The 15,352-nt window shown below is 43.2% G+C and overlaps 1 pseudogene; it reads left to right on the top strand.

Annotated features, from left to right (window-relative positions):
- The first annotated feature begins 1,644 nt into the window (after window positions 1–1,644).
- LOC142210592 (arylacetamide deacetylase-like 4) lies at window positions 1,645–8,565 on the top strand (annotated as a pseudogene).
- Window positions 8,566–15,352: the final 6,787 nt, after the last annotated feature.

Raw genomic sequence — 15,352 nt, forward strand, 5'->3', positions numbered from 1 at the left:
TTTTGAGATCCCTGAGTATAAGGATTGGAGGGCCAGAAGAGGTGAGGGAACGTAATAAACACTGTTAATTACCTCATCTATGCTCTGGAAGGCTTCGGGCTTACTTGGTGACATCCCAGACGTCACATGGACTGGGCTTGCGTCATTATGCATTGCGACGCAAGCCCGGCTCAAGTGATGTCTCTTCCATCATTGAAGATGGCCGACATCAGCAGGCCAAGTCAAATGTTTGCCTTGGAGCCCCACCATTCCTATTTACGCCAGAGGCCATATATATCTGATCGGTTTGGGGCTGAATGCTGGGATCACTTGTACTGGACAAATTCTGATGTCCATATCATATGCTACATGGAGATGGAAGCAGTTGGCTCTGATCCCTATATAGTGGCTGGGCGCCATCATGGCAGCTGAGCACCCATTGAAGTCAGTGGTAGCTGAGATGCTGTACTGGTGCATGGCCCATATACTGTGCTGTGTATAAGCAATGTCTGCCCAACACTATTTCTGCACCCTATGTATAGCATAGTCTATGACTCTGGTGACCATTTTGTGATGAAGTCAATGGGAAGCTGAGATAGCAGAGAAATGCTGACTAAACATTAGCAATGTACAGTCAAATTTTCATTTTGCAATAGAAAATTATGTTAAATGGAATGTATTGCCTTTTTAATTTTTTTTTTTATTAAAACCAGATAATGAAACATATCACTTTTTTTCTAGTTTGCTTTTAAAGGGGTTGTTTCCAGTGTCTGCCACTACTCTCGTCTCGAGCAACAAGACAAGACATGTGGACCTAGCAGCACATGGAGAGCTGAAAATGGCAGCCAACTCTGAGAGCACTTCCCACAGAGATGGCTTTTCCTCTGTACTCAAGATTCTCCTCAGAGAGTGTTTTCCGCTGAAGCTCCAAGCCTACAAGCACTAACGTTGATGGACCTGTTTTATCCATACATCTGGGACCTCACACGTATTTCTCTATTCAAGTAAGTCTTTGGGACAAATCTATATTTAAGAAGCCCATAGCTAGTCTGGCAGAAATTGAGGGTCTCCCGCTGCTGAAAAAAATTGTATTTGCTATTCTACATACGTGTACCCAGTTGTTGAGGACTAACCCCCTGGATACAGGCTGTCTTTACAAGTATATACAAGTTAACTACCCAAGCAACTACTAATTAATCTATTCAAAGCATTCTGCCTCCATCACCTGCTAACTGGACACTACCTACAAAAATCGCTGTATTGTATGTGAAGAATTACTCCATATGTACATTTGTATTACTTTGTCCTGCTAGTAAAAAGAGCAACGGCTACCCCCGAGACCTGTTTGTCTGTTGTCATTGTCAGGTATCAGAGTGGGGGTGGGTAGTCGGGGACATCAAAAAGGAGATTTTGTGCACATTTGGGACCCAGGGACCCCCTGGAAGCCGGCCACATCTGATATATTACCCGTGATACCAGCCCTGGCCTTCCTGAGTGTTACACCTATATTTCCTCTTGAAAGTCTAGTCTAGCCTGCTCTAAACTGAACAGACAAGATCTCTGACTCCAGAGGGAGGGTCTTCTTCTAACAATTCGTAATTCTTACCTTACTACCAGGAAATGCAAAGCTTCCCAGTGACAACTCAAACAAGAAAAGCTGCAACAATGCTGGGAGTATTATCTGCTCCGCTGGGAGTAATTACCATTATATTTGTCTTGTGTTTGCTGATATTTTTTGGGTTAACTTGTTATGAATCCTCAAAAGCAGATATCCCACCAGGGATTGCAAATCCTAAATTAGTTCGGAGCATTCATACCGCTTTTACTGCTGCATTCATTCTGGTGAGTTTGTGCCCTGGATCTTAATTTGAGTTACTTACTCATATGTTGCCGCTGGGTCAGTTTACACTGTACATTACATTACAGACCTCAGAATGCTGGTTATGGCTAGACTACATACAACCTTTTTTGCTGCTACAACCAAATAGTACATAAAAATTTTCTGAAACCTTGAAATTTCCATGAACTTACTGTGGATTTCTCATGATTTGCCCCTGAAACTTCTGTAGCGAAAACCACATCTAAAAAGTTACATAAAAGCCGTGGTCATTTAGTATTGCTAGGGAAAGGTAACTTGTATAAAACCATTGCTATTAAGGCAAAATCCTACTACTTTCTTGGTATTTTTGCAGCATTTCTTGTCTTACATAAATGATTTAAAGGGGTTTTCTGGGACTTTATCCATAGGTTAGGTCAATAATTGAAGATCAGTGGGGATCTGACACTCGGGACTTCCACAGATTAGCTGTTTGAAGCAACAGTGTCTCTCAGGTGCATTCAAGCGAATGTGCATTCAGGTGCATTCAAGTAAAGTGGTTGCACAAATGTATTGTGCTGTGTTTGGTTAGTACTGAAGATACTAGAATCCTACAGCCTCTTCCAATAGCTGATTGTCTGGTGGCCTGGGTGTCCGACCCCTGCTGATCTTTAATTGATGACCTATCCTAAGGTTAAGTTATCCATTATTTAGTCTGGAAAACCCTTTTGACTGTTACAGGAGTCCACAACTAATGCTTTGTCCAGGGGACAAACAGGGGCGCAACTAGTAAAGGTGGGGCATAACAAGATGGTGACTGGCCCTTCTTTGACTTCCATAAGACTACAGAGCACATATAGCCCGTACTATTGCTAGATAGAGGGATGAACAATACTGCAGCCAGTTAATTGGCATTAAAGGGGTACCCACAAGGGCTGCTGCCGTTTTTTTTTAACCCGGACACAGAGTACTGCATGTCCAACTCTGTGTCCGTTTAAAAAGAAAACAGTTTCTCTGCGGAGAGCATAAAACGCCCACCGGCACTCACGGCCGGACACCTTTCTGCTCTGTTTTGTGCAGGAAATGGAAACCTGCAAAACAGACTCCTGGGCGCAGATGTGCACGAGCCCTATCACTGCAGCATCATCTCAAGAGAGTCTAAACCTGGCTCTGCAGTCAGTGACGTCTTCCTTAGATAGTTTGATGTCGTTCAGCTTGGCATAACATCTTTACCTAGAAGATGTACCTATTCTTTTTCTAGTTACACCCCTGGCAATTACTCTCAGTGCAGACATTGCACTCACTGTTGTTTTCTGGAAGCTCACAGGAAACACAATTCCCTGATAGCAGGTCAGTTGCACTATCTAGCCAAAGTGGCAGAGATGCAAGCATGTGGTCCTCTCCATGAGGTCTATGGCTGCCACTAGCTTGGCTATCTCCTAAACTCCCACATACATCATTGGTAAGACCACCTGTATGAACATCCACCTCTATTAAATTTCGTTGCTATACGGGGTCAGGTGGTCGTGGTTTCAGAGGTGGAACAATAGCCCCCACCAAACCAAATTTTTTCAGTCCTGCTGACGTTGTTGCTCTGTTACCACAGTCCTACACTGGAGGAATACTGACATCATGGATACCACCTGTTTTCAATGGGTACAATGTAATAGATCTAATTCTCTGTGCTGCATTTTACAATGGTGACCCCCCCCATCAATATCTGATTGTGTTTGGAAACCTTCACTAAAGATGGTCTGTGTAGGATAACTCTTCATTTTCTGTTTCGTTGCTCAATCTTTAGGGGGATATTCTTGATAAAGTCGGAGTTTCAAACAGTATCTAGCTTTTACATTTTCTACAAAAACCAACCATGCCAAAGCTGAAGAACGATCCAGAAATCTTCAAGAAAGACTTACAATTTGAAGGAGTTCCAGTGAGAGTCTACCAGCCTCGATCTCCTTCTGCTGGCGGCAGAAAAGGAGTCATGTTCTTTCATGGAGGAGGATATGTTTTTGGAAGTATTGGTAAGCAAGTCAAAGCCTGTGGTTCAAAGATAGATTTATAGAAAGAGCTTTTTGTGCCTTCCCCCCAAAAAAATCTGGATATCTGGATATAGTCATATAGTCAACACGTTAGATTTTTGGATGATCCAGCTGAAGTTTTACAGATTTGGTTGATACAGTGGCAAATATTAATCATGTGAGCCCATTGTAAAAATATGTATACTATTCCAACAGGGGACAAGCCATATATATTATACAGATGTATATAGATATCCTAGTCCCTAGCTTGAGAAAGATTTGTGTATACAAGCTGAAATGTTGCTGTTATGAGGTAATATTTTCACTAATTCCACCATATTTTTGGGAGTGCTGTCTGATTTTCTATTCTCACATCTATATACATATGTTATAATACACATACAGTCCTATGAAAAAGTTTGGGCACCCCTATTAATCTTAATAATTTTTTAGTTCTAAATATTTTGGTGTTTGCAGCAGCCATTTCAGTTTCATATATCTAATAACTGATGGACACAGTAATATTTCAGGAGTGAAATGAGGTTTATTGTACTAACAGAAAATGCGCAATATGCATTAAACCAAAATTTGACCTGTGCATAAGTATGGGCACCTCAACAGAAAAGTGACATTAATATTTAGTAGATCCTCCTTTTGCCTCTAGTCGCTTCCTGTAGCTTTTAATCAGTTCCTGGATTCTGGATGAAGGTATTTTGCACCATTCCTCTTTACAAAACAATACAAGTTCAGTTAAGTGTGATGGTCGCTGAGCATGGACAGCCCGCTCTCAAATGATCTGAAAACAAAGATTGTTCAACATAGTTGTTCAGGGGAAGGATACAAAAAGTTGTCTCAGAGATTTAACCTGTCAGTTTCCACTGTGAGGAACATAGTAAGGAAATGGAAGACCACAGGGACAGTTCTTGTTAAGCCCAGAAGTGGCAGGCCAAGAAAAATATCAGAAAGGCAGAGAAGAAGAATGGTGAGAACAGTCAAGGACAATCCACAGACCACCTCCAAAGAGCTGCAGCATCATCTTGCTGCAGATGGTGTCACTGTGCATCGGTCAACAATACAGCGCACTTTGCACAAGGAGAAGCTGTATGGGAGAGTGAAGAGAAAGAAGCCGTTTCTGCAAGCACGCCACAAACAGAGTCGCCTGAGATATGCAAAAGCACATTTGGACAAGCCAGCTTCATTTTGGAAGAAGGTCCTGTGGACTGATGAAACAAAGATTGAGTTGTTTGGTCATACAAAAAGGCGTTATGCATGGCGCCCAAAAAAAACAGCATTCCAAGAAAAACACTTGCTACCCACTGTAAAATTAGGTGGAGGTTCCATCATGCTTTGGGGCTGTGTGGCCAATGCCGGCACCGGGAATCTTGTTAAAGTTGAGGGTCGCATGGATTCCATTCAGTATCAGCAGATTCTTGAGAATAATGTTCAAGAATCAGTGCCGAAGTTGAAGTTACGCCGGGGATGGATATTTCAGCAAGACATTGATCCAAAACACCGCTCCAAATCGACTCAGGCATTCATGCAGAGGAACAATTACAATGTTCTGGAATGGCCATCCCAGTCCCCAGACCTGAATATGTGGGATGATTTGAAGCGGGCTGTCCATGCTCGGCGACCATCAAACTTAACTGAACTTGAATTGTTTTGTAAAGAGGAATGGTCCAAAATACCTTCATTCAGGATCCAGGAACTGATTAAAAGCTACAGGAAGCAACTAGAGGCAAAAGGAGGATCTACTAAATATTAATGTCACTTTTCTGTTGAGGTGCCCAGACTTTTGCATCGGTCAAATTTTGGTTTAATGCATATTGCACATTTTCTGTTAGTACAATAAACCTCATTTCAATCCTGAAATATTACTGTGTCCATCAGTTATTAGATATATCAAACTGAAATGGTTGTTGCAAACACCAAAATATTTAGAACTAAAAATGATTAAGATTAATAGGGGTGCCCAAACTTTTTCATAGGACTGTACATAAGTAAGTAAGTATACTGGACATGAATGACAAACTGCTAGGAGGTGCAGGGGCTTGGAGAGACTTCCTTGTAAAGTACTGACACTCCCACAAACAGGAAATAGAAACCAGGAAGTTTTGCAGCCAAACAATTTCAGCAGCACTTTTTAATTTTTTCTTTTTGTTTTTTTACACATTCTAATCTAGGAGATTTTTTTGACACTGATGGATGATGATCTCAGAAACTAATGTCTTATTTATTTGATTTTAGACACGTGTGATAGTTTTTGCCGATACGTAACGAAGAATTCGGGAGCTGTGGTTGTCTCTGTTGGGTAAGGTGACAGAATTCTTCTAATATTTCCTTTAGTGATAAGATGTGTGTAATAGTTTTAATGGATTCAGTTGCTGATATTGTGAAAGCTAGTGTGAAAAGGTGTAATCTTACAGTTACTACAGTATATGAGAGCTGGAACCTGAATGGTTGTGTTTGGGTACCTGCCCCATTTGTTGTATGTGGGGGTATTTATACTAAAGTCCTGACAGGTAGATTTATTAAAAGGCAAAAAGTCAATGCGAAAGAGCCTCTCAAATTTTTGTTTTCATTTTTAGAAATTGGAAACTGCTACATCGTGGCCATAGTCAACTACTCCATATTTGCTTGCATATTCCCTAATATAATGTTAATAAAGGTCTTGTCTGCTTCAGTCAACCAATTTCCATGTATCTGCAATATACTCAAATTCATTTTTCCAGTGTTATACTGGTTTATATGAAATTACTAGGCCATTTCTACGCTGCGGTCTAGGTGGTACTCTGAGTTTTCCAGAAGGCAGGTGGAGTTACTGTAGCTGTTGTCTGTAGCAAGGGTTGGCCCTGTTTTACTCAGTTGGTAGCCATCTGCAGTTGATAGCTGTAATTTGTGAGATAGCATCTTTTACTACCAAGATTAGTTAGTGGTAGTTGGGACGCAACAGGCAATCCCATGCCAACAGAATCCATTGCTCACAAAAAAAGCCTTCTTTGTAAGCATCTTCACTACTTTATCAGTGAGGTAACCTGGTATCGGTGGCTAAAACATGCCCATTACTTCCCCAGTAGTGTCAGAGACAGAGGACTAAGACTCAGGGGTCACCCCAGATCATGATGGTGGAAAGGGTGAGAGGACTAGAAGAGCGAATGAAGAACAGCCGACATTTCTTTAAGTGTTTATAGAGTGCCTAAAAGTGTGGATACTGCTTGTTGTAAGTGAATTCTGCCTCCATGTTACTTTGTGACTGGAAGAATATTACTAAGGCACTGTCATCATGTCTCATGATAAAGGTACCCCAAAATACCAACACACAGAAGACCCACAGCAGGGAGTGTCCTTGGGGACCATTTAACATCACCCAATGATAACTTGATACTCCTAGACCCCAGTGCAAAATCTGTGACCCTTACCTACTTTGTGCCATTTAGAATGGTGGTATATTTTATGTGGTAGAGAGACTTTTGTGACCCCCTCAGGGTCCAGGGCCCATTAGTGACTGCTACTGCCGCACCCCCTAAAAGTGTATCCCTGTCCTCTCATCACTGTACTGCTCCAGTGGAAAATTACATTAAAGTCACTATGACATGAGAATGAGCGAGTAGCCGCCATGTTGTGCCTCCCCTCCTGCACCATCTGCACAATGCTAACCCCTGGGGCTTTATATTTTTTTACTAAAGTGTTTTGAGACAATAGAGTGGGTCATCTACTTAGGACCTACCTCTATTAACCAGAGATACGAGGAGGTGCAAAAAAGTGTATCTCCTACTTGACCCAGCTCGACCATGGCTCATTGGTTTCATTGGGCACCATGTATTATTGCAACAGTAATTATTGCTATTAATGGGATTCCTTAATTTCATACGCAGATTACTTATCAACAGGGTGATCTGGGTAGGGGTGTTGGATCCTTTATTATCCAGGTATTAACCCTTACTTCCCATATTTATCAAAGTCAATGACAAACTTTTTATTAATGATTTTAGTTACCGCCTGGCACCAGAACACAGCTGTCCTGCCGCATTTGATGACTGTCTCACAGCTACAGTTCACTTTCTGAAGACGGCACAAGAACATGGAGTCGATCCTTCTTCTGTTATAATATATGGAAACAGTGCTGGGGGTAATCTCACTGCTGGGGTTTGTCAGGCTCTTGTGGGTAGATCAGATATCCCAAAGCCTCTTGCCCAGGTGATGATATATCCATGTGTCCAGATGGCTGACTTACATCTACCCTCATACAAACAAAATAAGATGGTCCCTTTGTTATACCAAGAATACGTTGTATATTGCTTGATGACATACATAGGTGGTGATTTTTCTTTGTCGAAAGAAATTTTACAGGGCAGCCATGTTCCTCCTGAAATAAGAGAGAAGTTAAGCAAATGGTTGAGTTCTGAGGAGTTCATGGTAAAAGGCTACAAACCACACATCATGGCGCCCTTTAATAAAGAGGTTTATGAGAAAGTTAAGAAAGTTTTTGACTTTCCACGTTCTCCATTGTTTTCTGATGACGCTGTGATCCGGCAACTACCAAAGGCCTACATACTGACATGTGAGTTTGATGTTCTCCGTGATGATGGGATACTCTACAAGAAACGGCTGGAGGACAATGGTGTCCCGGTCACATGGTATCATGTTAAAGATGGCTTCCATGGCATTGTCAGCTTCTTTGATCAACCTGAGGTGGTGTCTGGGAAGCTAGCTATTGATAATGTCATTTCTTATATTAAAAACCTTTAATATCTAATATTTGTGTTTTTTCTCTTTGTAGATAACACAATGTTGTACGCATTCATATTACGGGTATACAAATATTAAGCAGTTCCCTCTTATAAGTAATAGTCCCATTATAAATACTACTGCTCCCTTATAAACAGATCCCCCTATAAGTATTAGTTCCCTCTTATAAATAATTGTCCCCATTATAAATAATGAGTCCTGCCAGGGGCATAACTAGCAAAGACTGGGTCCCTCAGCAAACTTTAGACTTTGCTTCCCTCCTCCCACAATATAGCGCCCCTTTTCCTGCCCCAACACAGTATAACACCTCATTTACATACTTTATAATGTCCCAAAGTGGCCTCCACACAGTATAAGATAAGATAATCCTTTAATAGTCCCAGCACGGGGAAATTTCAGTGTGTTACAGCAGCATGATAATACGGATACCGGATAATAACAAGTAATATATTACAGACGGAGACATACATAAGCTCAGAATAGCAGATGGGAGAAAAATACTAGGAGTCATAGCAGCTAAAGGAAAAAAAATGAAGACTTCAGGATCATTTATTTCTCTGTGCAGACTGCTCTTCACTTGGTCTGATGTAGATTACGTAGCCTGACCATGGTTGGGAGGAAGGACCTCTGATAGCGCTCCTTCTCACACTTTGGGGTGAAGCAGTCGGTCACTAACAGTACTGCCCAGTGCCGTCAAGGTCTCATACGTGGGGTGGGATTTATTCACCAGCATGGAGCTCTCCACGGACAGTATCCTTCTGTAACCCACCACCTGTACTGAGTGGTATGATTTCCCATAGTGGCCCTTTCATACAGTATAATGTCTCTTAGCAACCCCTCCACACAGTATAATGTCTTATAGTGGCCCCTGCACACAGTATAATGTCTTGACACAGTATAATCTTCGATAGTGGCCCCTCCATACAGTATAATGTAATTTAGTGGACCCTCCACACAGTATAGTGTCCCATAGCGGCCTCACCACACAATATAATGTCTCATAGTGGCCCCTGCACAAATTATAATTTTCTATAGCAGCCTCCATACAGTTTTATGCCCCATAGTGGACCCTCTACACCAGGGGTGCTCACAATTTTTCATCATGCAAGCTACTTTATAAAATGACCCAGTCAACAGATCTACTAGCCACTTCTTGTGGGCGGGGCTTGGACCGCAGCATTGTCAGATTGACATCGGATCCCGGAGAGGTAAGTAACATTGTTTATTATGTTCTCTCACCTCCCCTGGGGCTCCAATTATTATACTCGGAGGTCTAAAAAGACCCCCGAGTTAATTATAGCGGCAGTGGAATCGCGGCCTGGCCCGGGCCTATTCACTACCACCCGCCGCGGCCTAAAGTACAAGGGGAAGCGGGGGCAGCAGTGATCAGGTCCAGGGAGGTTAGTAAATAGGCCGCTGCCTGCTGGGGATACTCCAGCAGATAGCGGCCTATTATAAAACAAAGTTTTCATACTTACCGACCTCGATGCTGCTGCTCCCGCATCCTTTTCACCGGCAGACGTCTGCGTATCAGCGTAAGCAGCGTGATGACGCCGCCTACGCTGAAACATAGACGTCAGAACCAGCGCAAGGAGAGCGGCAGCTGTCCTGCGCTGGTTCAATCAAAAAAAAGTTAAGAAAAAAAAAATGTCACCAATTGACCGGTAATTCCTTTGCAATCGACCAGTAGATCGCAATGGATGTTTTGGGCACCCCTGCTTTACACATTATTATGTGCCATAGTGGCCACTCCACACAGTAATGTCTCATAAGTCCCCTCCCCACAGTATTATGTCCCATTTTGGCCCCAATGGTTTTCGTTTCATTTAGTAGAACCCTAAATTTTTGGGATACACCACCCACAAACTATTATTATACTCTAGTTTCAGAGTATAATGATTGGAAGCCCAGGGAAGGTGACAAACATAAAAAACAGTGGCTCCTCCGCAATACTCTTCAAAGACTTCACAGATTTGGGTTACGCTGGCATCATTATGTGTTGTGACGCCGGCCTTTGACGTCACTACAAGGGCCAAAGACTGCATGTTCACTCACCATCCTTGGGTCTCCGATCATTATACTCTGGGGTCTGAAGAGAGCACAATCTATAATCATAGCAATATTTGTTGGGGTCCACCCAACAAATACTCTTGCCGCAGCTTTACAAGGGGGAAATTTATGAAGAGTGGGGTCATTCCACATCAAGTGGACCAGTTTCTAAAATCGTCCCCACTCGACCTTCTCCGATTTTGCTGAAAATTTATAAGGATGTACATGTATGTTTGAAACTGGGTTCTGAAAATTTTTAGGGCCAGATGTCAAATACCTGGGGCACTGTTGACCTTTCACTGGAGGTTCCACCAAGACCGCGGCTTCAGCTAAGAGGATTTTGCAAACTTTGGCACATAGCCATTAGAGTTCAATACTGGCTATGATGCTGAAATTTGACATACTAGCTCAAATTTTGCTGCTAAACATGATAAAATTATTACTGGCGATCACAAAACAATATATCGGCCGCAATTTTGTGTCAAAGTAGCTTGAAAATCACGCCACATGACATTTATGCCAAACCTTGCCCAAATATAACTCAAGACCAAAAACCAATAGTAACTGGTGCTTTGCCCTGTGCACCTAACGTGTACATGACTTTGCATTGCTGCAATATCATGGTCAAAGCATATGTATTTGTGGAGATATTCACACCCACATATGATGAAAAATGTATAAAATTCAAATTTTACCTATTTTTAGGTAAAATTTCTCAAAAAGGGTACCCCTAAAATCTATTAATTCTGATATCATTGGAAAGAGCACATTTTTCTCTACAAGGATCATCGGGTTTTTTTTTTTTAGTCTCTCAGTTTAAGAAAAGAAAAATGCCACTGAACATGGGTTTTTTTAATCATACGCAATGAATGGTAACTGCACTATTCAAACCCTTGTGTTGGTCCATGGTGGTTATACCACTACCAATTCCCTAAGAATTGGTTTTATATTCCTATTAAGAATTGTAATAATGCTGTCTTTCGAGAATTGGCAGCCCCATCGCCTAGGAGCCATGGCCGATAGCCGTGCAAGGTACCAGTCATGGAAAGTCGCCCTGTGATGGGTTTGGAGGGACAGCAAAGAGGTTGGCAGCTCGTGCCAGTCTTCAACGCCCAACTGAAAACCAAATAGTGACCCTGGTGGATTTATTCAACTGTTGCAACGAGCAACTGCATGGAATTAAGTTTTTTTTTGTTCCAAAAGAAAAAATTTACGAAATACGAGTACCGTATTTTACGGACTATAAGGCGCACTGGACTATAAGCCGCATTGCCCATGAGCGCCTTATAGTCCGTCTTGGTTCATATATAAGGCGCACCGGACTATAAGCCGCAGTCCGGTGCGCATTATATCTTATTGAAAGCGGCGGCAGGCAGACTTTGCCAGCGGCCGCTTAACCCCTCGCGTGCCAGCCGCTTCTATTGGAAGCGCTCGGCAGGCGAGGAGGGGCTCTATCAGCAAAATCATGCTGATAGAGCCCAACCGTAAACGTTAGGTTAAACTACTACCCCCCCCCCCCCCCCCCCCGTTACAGCAGGGCTGCCGGACACTTCCTATTCATTTCTATGGGAGCCGGCATGCGAGCGCTCCCTATAGAAATGAATGGAAAAAAGCAGTCCATTCATTTCTATGGGGAGCGCTCGCATGCCTGCTCCCATAGAAATGAATAGGAAGTGTCCGGCAGCCCTGCTGTGACACCGCCGTCCTGAAAGAGAACGTGAAACTTACCGAGCGGTGCAGGGTGGGCGGGCATTCAGGCCTCCTCTTCCTCCGATGTTCCGTCCTCCTCCGGCGCTCGCAAGCTGATAATGGCCAGGGCACATGCGCAGTAGAAGCATTATGCGCATGCGCCCCGGCCATTATCAGCGAGCGCCGGAGGAGAAGGACGGAACATCGGAGGCAGAGGAGGCCTGAATGCCCGCCCGCCCGCCCTGCACCGTTGGGTAAGTTTCACGTTCTCTTTCAGGATGGCGGTGTCACAGCAGGGCTGCCGGACACTTCCTATTCATTTCTATGGGAGCAGGCATGCGAGCGCTCCCCATAGAAATGAATGGACTGCTTTTTTCCATTCATTTCTATAGGGAGCGCTCGCATGCCGGCTCCCATAGAAATGAATAGGAAGTGTCCGGCAGCCCTGCTGTAACGCCGGCGTGTACGGCTGTGATACACGCCGGCGTTCGGTAGTGTGAATGCACCCTTACGGTGCCTTTTATGTATGTATGGAAGCGGCACGCAGTCTTTGCCGCCGCTTCCATCCATATATAAGCCGCACCGGACTATAAGCCGCACTTACGATTTCTGAGGAAATCGTAGGTTTTTATGTGCGGCTTATAGTCCGGAAAATACGGTAGTTCAAGAGGAAAGGTTCAAAGATGGACATACAATTGCTGGAACAAGAGAAAACCATCAGTTTGTGCCAATTGATGACAAAAAGATTCGCATTTCAAGAGTGTCAAATGACACATCATCTTTCATTGCCCATGTAGATAGATCTGTCAGCTCAGAAATGCCTTTTGTGCCAATTGCAAACCTCCAGCCAGGGCAATACATTACCTGCAATTACGATAGCAACTGGTGGATTGGAAATATTTCTGAAATTTCAGTCGACGACCATGATGCATTAATAAGTTTTATGCATCCTCATGGACCAGCTAGCTTCTTTCACTGGCCGGTGAGAAATGATACCTGCTGGATTCCCGAGCAGTCAATTATTGCAATACTTCCAACACCAGCTGCAACAGCAATGGGACGACAATACAACTTCTCTGAACCGATTATGTTGCAAATTCAGCAACAATTCCAGACCACTTAGACTGAACATTATGGCTTGGGAACCAACAAAAGATACCCTTTAGGCTTGGCATCCTAGGCAAAGACACCCACCCTCAGGCTTCGGAACCTGTGATAAAGAGACCGCCCGTGGCTGGCCTTGTACGGCTATCAGCCATGGCTCCTAGGCGATGGGGCTGCCAATTCTCGAAAGACAGCATTATTACAATTCTTAAAGGGGCTCTATCACTGGGGAAAGTAATTTTTAACTAATCACATGCTTGCATAGCCTTTAGAAAGTCTATTCCACACTTATCTTTAGTATGTAGATTGCCTCAGTGGTTTCTGAATAATTCCGTCTTTATTCATATGCTAATGAGCTTCCAGCCAGTACAGGAAGTTCCCAGAAGCCTCCTCTCTCCTATTATCTCCTATGTGTGTGAAGCAAACAGGAAGCTGAGTCATCATCAGCAGCAACAGCAGGCTCCCATAGGAAACAACAGGAGAGTAGTGCATGATGTATCATGCAAAAGTCTAATTAGCATATGAATAAAAACGGACTTATTCAGAAACCACCAGAAACCTTTAGAAAGGCTATTCGTCTCCTACCTTTCGAAGTGATCTCCGCCGCACCGTTCATTCGAAATACTAGTTTGTACCGGTATGCTAATTAGTTCTCTTGCAGCGATGGGGGTGTCCCCCAGCGCAGGAGATGCGATGGGGGCGTCCCCATTGATGCTCGAAAACCGACTGCAGCGCTGTCTCTATGTTCTTCTGTATCCTCCCCTTCCTTCTTCAGCTTGATGTAGGACGCCTTCAAGGAACGTACTGTGCATGCGTGAAATTGTGGTGTCGGCACTATGGCCGCGGGCATGCGCAGTACGTTCGGCAAAGTTCGCCGAACAGAGCGTACTGCGCAGGCGTCCGTCATCAAGCTGAAGAAGGAAGGGGAGGATACAGAAGAACATAGAGGCGGTGCTGCAGTCGGGGTTCGAGCAGCTATGAGGACGCCCCCATTGCATCTCCTGCGCTGGGGGACGCCCCCATCACTGCAAGAGAACTAATTAGCATACCGCTACAAACCGGTATTTCGAACGAACGGCGCGGCGAAGATCACTTCCATAGGTAGGAGACGAATAGCTTTTCTAAAGGCTATTCTGACGTGTTACCTAGAAAAAAAAGTTTTTTAATTGTAGAATCCCTTTAATTTTTGCACTTTGGTTTAGAAGAAAACTTCCATCTTCCTGTCTCTTGATTCAGATTCCTAGATAATATGTCACACTTCCAAGATCTTTTGTTTCAAAATGTCGATTCAGAATTTCAGACATTTTTTTCAATTTCTACAAATACTTTGTTCATTTTGGTGTTCCATGCTCTTGCCGACTGCTTAAGGCCATAGAGAGATTTTTGCAGCTTGCAAACAAGATCCTCTTTACCTTTCTTTACAAAACCTTCAGGCTGAGTCATGTATAAGTCCTCCTTAATGTCACCATTTAAAAATGCAGTTTTTATGTCTAAGTGTCTGACATGCATCTTCTGTACAGAAGCTATAGCTATCAAAGTCCTGAATGTAGTTTGCTTTGCAACTGGAGAAAATGTAGCATCGTAATCTTATTCTTCACCAAATTTCTGAGAATATCCTTATGCGACTAATCTTGCCTTAAACCTGTGAATTTTACCTTCAGAGTCATATTTGGTTTTAAAAACCCACTTGCACTTGATTACCTTTTTGCCCTGATGCAGCTTGGTGAGTTTCCAAGTTTGAAGTTTATGGAGCGATGCAATTTCCTCATTAGCAGCATTGATCCACTTTGTTCTTTCATGAGCAGGTAGTCCTTGCATTTCAGCCTATGAGTGTGGCTCTGGCCAGGTAGTTCCTTGACAATATAGGATAGGCGTTTGGCTGGTATACCTTTATTTGGTCTTGATGATCTCTCACAGCTTCACACTGTGGTAATTCATTTACAAC

This window comes from Leptodactylus fuscus, chromosome 6, assembly GCF_031893055.1.
Source record: "Leptodactylus fuscus isolate aLepFus1 chromosome 6, aLepFus1.hap2, whole genome shotgun sequence".
Lineage (NCBI taxonomy): Eukaryota > Metazoa > Chordata > Amphibia > Anura > Leptodactylidae > Leptodactylus > Leptodactylus fuscus.